Source organism: Cryptomeria japonica, chromosome 9 (genome assembly GCF_030272615.1).
Source record: "Cryptomeria japonica chromosome 9, Sugi_1.0, whole genome shotgun sequence".
Lineage (NCBI taxonomy): Eukaryota > Viridiplantae > Streptophyta > Pinopsida > Cupressales > Cupressaceae > Cryptomeria > Cryptomeria japonica.
This window is the reverse complement of record NC_081413.1, coordinates 586832519-586839729: the sequence shown is the minus strand read 5'-3', so window position 1 is coordinate 586839729 and position 7211 is coordinate 586832519. Positions and strand designations below refer to the sequence as shown.

At 34.0% G+C, this 7211-nt stretch overlaps 1 protein-coding gene across 1 annotated transcript in view; it reads right to left on the bottom strand.

The window, feature by feature from the left end:
• Window positions 1–1000: 1000 nt before the first annotated feature.
• The window catches only part of LOC131052100 (multiple organellar RNA editing factor 8, chloroplastic/mitochondrial), an 85497-nt gene continuing 79286 nt past the window's right edge, over window positions 1001–7211 (bottom strand). Inside the window, exon 5 of the mRNA XM_059211093.1 lies at window positions 1001–1029. The gene's annotated coding sequence lies outside the window, so the exon portion shown is untranslated. The remainder of the gene's footprint in view (window positions 1030–7211) is intronic.

Genomic DNA, 7211 nt, shown 5'->3' with positions numbered 1-7211 from the left:
CTTTACAATATGGTTGTTTTTTTGGGTGTACTGGTTTAACATTATCTCCTGGTTCGGTATAGGCCAAAACAATCTTTAACAAATAAATTTGTGATAAAATTGCACTGTTACAAACAAAACCTAACATTTAAAATGGTAAACAATGTTGCACAATTTCAAGCTCAAGCTCCTGCCTTGCATACTACACTATGGTGAGGCTTTAATTTTATGCTAGAGATCACATGTGAAATTGTAAAGGCCTAAAGAAGTGGGTTAAACATCAAAACAACATTATGCTTTACTCCTTTCACCCCACTACAAGGTGATGTGAAGAAATCTCATTCAAGTTAATTTTGATTGTTCACAATTAGAAGAGATAAACACAAGTTCTTGAATTCAAATATTTCAACCCTCAAACATAATAATAGAGTGACCCATACAAAAGTGTATCTAACTCGAAGCAACACACAGTTCAGACTACCAAAGTATACATGTTGACATACAAAAGTTATACTTAAATACTAGAAAATTTTTATCCATAAATTTACCTTCCAAGCCAATTCATGATAACAATGGTAAATACATCCATAAATCTAACCTTCTGAGCCGAATTCATTATAACAAAGTGGAAAATACATTAAATCAAAATAAATTCAAATTGATACTGACAACAAAGAATATGAATCAGACAAGAAACCATTAAAATTTGTGAGTTATATAGTCCACAAAATTTACATGTAATTTAGATTTGTTCTTTTCCTACAAATGGAAATAAAACTAAATTGCAGGCAACAGATCCATCTTTGGAAGCATCTCTTTCTAATAACCTAAACAACCATAAACCTATGACTTAACCCAAGTCTATCATTATTAGATAGCTAAGAAATTTCTAGTGGAATGTGTGCCAATACATGGAACAAATTTGTTGCATTATAATCTAAGTGTGCCAAAATTCCTTACCAGATAGAATAAATTTCTATGACACCTCCACGGATTAACATGAATAGATTGTTGATAACTTGTTTGTCCCAGTTCATGGTATGAGAACTTATATATCTTAACAACCCTGGTTATTACTTCCAGGTTGTGCATTGCTTTTTACTGGGTGTTCCATGTTACTTGGTGATGGCAGTGGGGGTGGTGGTCACATGTAAGAATTATTCCTCATTTCCCTTCGTCTCTCAAAGTTTCTTCGTTTGTCATTAGATCGTCTCTCATTGCAATGTGCATTGTTCCTCACCTACTCCTCATGGTACTTAGGATTATAGGGTACTGCTTGTCCATTCATGAAGGGCTCCCCTTAAGATCACATTACAATAAAAAAATAAGTCATGCCCAAGATGATCAGAGTATCAATAACTTACATAGTAAACGCATTACAAATATATTTCCACAAATTAATATAAGAGGCTAAATATGTGATAAAGTACAACAGTTAAGTGGACAATTTAAATATTTGAAGACAGTTATGACTTTGATATTCATAAAATATGCAAGATTCATCAAAGTAGCGATGAAGAACCTAAAATATAGGTACAAATGAAGTCAAAAACCTTGAATAACAAATACCCCAAGATGTTTTGTGATATTTTGCCATAATGTTCAAACTTCCAAATGTCGGTGCAAACAAGGCTCAACAATTTAAACTGCAGAAATATATGTCTTCTGCAGAAGTAATTTATACTATAGGTTATGAAAAACAACAAAAACCATATATACTATAGGCAATGAAAACAAAAAGTACAAACAAAAACCGATATTGTTAATCTACAGGAGTGTATATGTTGTATATATGCAACTTAAGATTCAACAGATTTTTAAAGAAATGAATGATGCACTACAAGAGTGTATATATTGTATATATGTAACTTAAGATTCAACAGATTTTTAAAGAAATGAATGATGCAAGTCGCAAGATGAATTGTTTAAACAAATTGTACAATCTATGACAACAGATTGCATAATTGGAATAGAATCAATAGATGAATAATAATATTGGAGACCGATCCCACCAATATTCATGATACATATTTAAACAATTCTCAACAAGTAGAGAAGACATTGGATAAGACAATGCTACGTCATTCATCATTAAATGGTATGGCTTGCCATGGGCATAAACAACCTACTCTGAGTAGCAGTGGTCCCCAGTTCACCTAGTGAAACGAACTCATAAAACATATCAAAACAACTTTGGCAAACCATTTTCATCGGTGAATTATCAACAAGTTTTCCTAGCTTTGGTATTTCTTAGTTTCATATGCCTTTTCTTGATGTTCATGATTCGACCCACTTTTGCAAATGCATTACAATATGGACTCAACTTCTCCCCATGAAGTTGTTCACGACTAATGCATCTAAAATAAAGGCTGAAAATTCAGAGGTAGTTCCAAATTAAAAATCAGATGTAAAGAAGGTAAGATGGATGAGTGAGCACATAGATGATTCCTTAAATGCTTAATGATATGGTGTAATGTCCATGGCAAAAAGGGTCGATTCTCCTATGAGGCTTTCCTTTTACATGTGACCCACATTGTATTGGCACAACACTCAATGTTGACCATGGGCTTCCTTATACTTCATGTTGGTTTTGGTTTTCTAGAAGTTGTCATTAATTGTGGTACTCATGTTGAATTTTTTCTTATTATTCATTCCCAGCCACTGTACACAACATATAAACTATTACCTGCTTCACATCCCTATTGATACCCCCAACAAAACTTAACCTGCAATCAAGTTTGTAGTCACTAACAATGTCATTTTTTGTTGTTTTATCAAAGTCAAGTAAGCTTTTCTTTCAGAATAATTACCAACTCATCATTTAGTCTACTAACGATGTTTCCAGATTGCTCCTGGATAAGGAATAATGCAAAAAGATGATCAAATTCTTGAGAATTTGATAGCTCTTGCACAAAACAGAAGAGGATGCAAGGTTGAAGCCTCGAACTAGCATGAAGAAAGAACTCTCCAACATGCCATCTAGATAGAAATGTCAATGCCACAGAACATGAAGGAAAGATAATGAATTCACAAATCCAAACACAACTTTTCAGTGGCTTACTCATGACAAAGTCGGGGCTCAATATCAAAGTGGCAAAAATCAGTGCAAAGCACGCCTTGGGAAGTGGCATACCAAATCAAGCAAAGGAGGCAAAACTTTAAGGTGGTTTGACCAGCATAAAATGGCTACTAAGTGCAAAGGATCAACACAACCCCTCCTAAGAAGGGTAAGATAACTGAATTTAGCACTAGATGAGGGTGGCAAAGCTAAGGCAGAAATGCAACCAGCAACTAGCAAAGCTTTAAATATATGTGTTGATATTTATTGGATTTTTGGCATAAAATCTCACACTGTCACCACCCACAATTGAGCATAATGAGAGTTTAAAATGTAAATAAATATCAAATTTATCTTAAAAAAAAATTCTTATCCACTCACGAGATTACAAAAACCTTGTTGTGATTGTAGTTATGCCTCTAGGTCAAAATTCCTCTCAATCATCCAAAATCCTTAGAAGAAAAAGTCAAGCCTTGCTAACAACCCCCCATACCCTATTAAAGTAATTAATGTATTATTTAATGGTCATTTAGTTATTCATTTTATTATTTAGGTAGATTCTAATTTTCTATTTATGAATATTTCTATTTTAAAAACATCATCTTGTAAATTCCTTAATATGGAGTCTTTCGTCTTAATTTACCATTTCATGGTATCGGGGCTGGTTATTTTTTGGCAAATTTTGTTTTAACACAAAATTCATGTTTATCCTGAGAATTAATTTTTCAGAAGTTTTTGATTCAGTTTTTTGTTAAAAATCAAAAGTTTGTTCTCAATAAGAATGAAAGGTTTATTTTAGACAATTGTCAAAGGCATTTTTGAGGGTTTTAAGGGAAATTTGAGGAGAATTTTTGTCTGAAATACACTTGAAATTTGCGGAGTATTTTTCCGCGGGTTTATTTCCAAGTTGCATGGGCACCCTCCATCTACAAATCCCACATCTACCCTCTGTTTGTTTTTTGGTGTATTTGTGTCGCGCGTTCTGAGATCTTTTGCATCACTTCCTTATTCATGACACCTGAAAAATCATGTCAAATTCTTATGACCGATGCTGCTCACAACAAAAACTTTTTTATCATATTCTCCCATCATGCCTCAGTTTTCCAGAATAGGACTTGAGCGCCAACTATGTTTGCACATGATTTTTTGATGGGTTTGTGTGATGTCTTCTAGAAAAACAGTGTTCCACAGAAACGTGTTTCCCCCACTCCCTTCTCCCCCCAGGCCCAAGTCTCGCCCATCCCTGAAACTTTTTCCCTTTGTCCCCCTGTCCCCCTGTCTCCCTATTCCCAACAGTCATGGAATATTATGGAAAAATCATGGGTTTCGCAACGCAGTCTTCCTTGCTTGTGGTTTTTATAAATTTTTAAAACAAAAACCATGGAATTTATCTAAAATCATGGGTTTTGTGTATTTCTCAACATTTATGCAAATTCAGCTTTGTTTAACCCGAGACTAGGGTTTCCTAGCTTTCTATTTTTTACCAGTTTTTTGAATAAAACAGAGGTTCTTTTTTTCCAATTTTCTTTCAAAATAGAAGAGTTTTTTTAAAATTTCCTGAAAATTTTCTACCTTGGGATCTGTGTACATTTTCTAGTACCTTGGGATCTGTGCCACTCAAGTTTTGACTGATTCTGACTAGGAAATCAAAATTTCAAAGTTTATTGACGCCCTTCTTTTTCACACATTGAAAAGCAAGAGGGATGGAATCATTGACCAACATCATGTTGGAAATAAGTCAACGCTTCAATGGCAAAAACTACAACACGTGAAAATAGCGCATGCTCACAATATTTTAATATTGGTGTCTAGACTAGATTGTTGTGGGTAATACTACTTGTACCTAGACAACAGGAAAATACCAAGACAAGTTCGATGAGTGCAACTGGGAAGTGTTTATGCTCATTAAGTCGTCAATCACCAACAACATGCTTCCACAAGTGCTAGCTAGCAAGACAACTGCAGAGATCTAGATGCATCTAAAAGATCTCCATGAAACGTCAGACAAGAGTAGAGCATTCTTTTTTTAAAATTTACCATTTCATACCTTGTGGAATCTCAATTATCTAACTCATTGACCATACACAATCAAGACTTCTTCCATGGGCGAAGATGAAGGTGTTAGGTTTATACAAGGAGTCCAAAACCCTTGTGGCATTGAAGTCAACCTGGATAATGGCTCTTTTAAATCTAATTTGTTATACTAGGAGGCTCTATTAGAGGAAATTGAACCAATGATTAAGTACCTTGTTGTCCTGAAAGACCACATTACCTCTTCAATTTTAAAATATCCCTCTTCTCTTAGTGGGATTTCCTTTGTTGCCTCTTATAATAAAGAATTTGTTGGAAACGACACCCCAAAACCATAGAAATTTTACAAAGGAACTAGAAAACTTCAAAAGTATTGGCATTTAGCATCAAATAAAACTTAGAGATCTAACATAACCTTCTAGGAGGATGAAGGTTAACACTTCTAAGGATTTCATACCATTTAACCTAACACCAATATGGAAGACTTTAAACAAGATGTAACCACCATAGTTAAGAAATTTTTTAGATGTCTAAATGATATCAACAATAGAGGACCTTGTGACAAGCAAACTCTTTATAACTTGTATTTGTGCCTTGTGACTAGCCCTTACATAAAGAATGAAGTATAGGTCAAGCGACCTTGTTTGTGGCAAAACGTGTTGAAAAGACTTTAGTAGAGTTGAACAAAATCAAGAAAGGATAGTTTACGACTAGAACTACTCCAACTTTGATTTTGCTAGTCATTTTTTTTGTCTCCACTTTAGATTTTGAGGAGAAGGGATACCCTGAAAGATCAATTTATGCCTATGAAGTCTATATTTGATATCTCTAATAGCAAGTTTACAACTATGTTCAATCATGACCTTTTTTAAGTGGAAAAAGGTGTTGAAAAGACTTTAGTGGAGTTGACAAAAATCAAGAAAGGATAGTTAGACTGAAACTGCCTCCAACTTTAATTTTGCTAGTCACTTTTTTTTGTCTCCACTTTAGATTTTGGGGAGAAGGGATACCCTGAAAGAAATTTGTCTACCAAGTCTTTATTTGATATCTCTAATTGAAAGTTTCTAACTATGTTCAATCACTAGTTGTTTGATGTTAGAATCCAATAAGAGTAAAGCCTTTAATAAACATGGTTAACTTTATTTTCTATTTTTTTATATAATATAAAAACTTTTTTTGCCTCTTTTTGACAAAAGGCTTAAATTATTGGCATTTTCAGTAGAAGGAGATTGTTGATATTCATTAAGGATATTGAGAAGGTTGTTGGAGATTATTGATATAACTGATAAAGGATGATAACTATCTTTATAACATTATTTTGTCATTGATGTCAAGAAATCGATTTTCTGATTCAGTATGATGTTGTCATATCTTGAGAAGATTGATTTAAAGAGAATTAAGATGTCGATAAGTGACACAGAAAGAATGTGATGAATAAGGGAAGAAATAAGTTATTCAATGGGAAACTATTACCGAGTTAGACAATGATGAGATCATGATGTTTAGATTGTTTTGATATCCTACATATGGTGTTGATTGTAAGGTTAATACTATACTATGTCACCGAGCAAAGAACCTAGTCGGTAAACCCTAAGGTTATCGATATCGGTTAATGAAGGTGGAATGTCTATTGAGTAAAGTTTAGTATTTTACTGAGTTGCAACCGAGTTATGACTGAGCGCATTGGATGAATACAAGCATTATTTAATGAAAGACAATGATGAGCTGGAGATTTATAAATGATTGGTATGTCGTGCATGAAGTTTGTTAAGGATCTATGGCAATGGAAGATCGGCAGGAAGATCTACAGCTCAGATTGAACCACAATAACCTTGTGCAAGTTCCAAGAAAGGAATGCAAGTCCCAAGGCGAGGTAAAACATTTTTTAGATCGAAGGATACATTGAACCTAGATTGAAGATCTGATGGCTAAGATTGATCATGGGAAATGTGATCAAAGGAGATTAAGCGATTAGCAAATTGTTTATAAATAAGGAATTGTTGATAAACAATGTATGCGGGCAAGTGTAAGCACAGGGATGCTACATAGTGATTACCGAGCATAGAAGCTTGAAGACCTGTTTGAATAACAGAGTAGGGAGCCTAGCAGAGGGACAAGATAAGTCCTATGACTAGATTGTTTT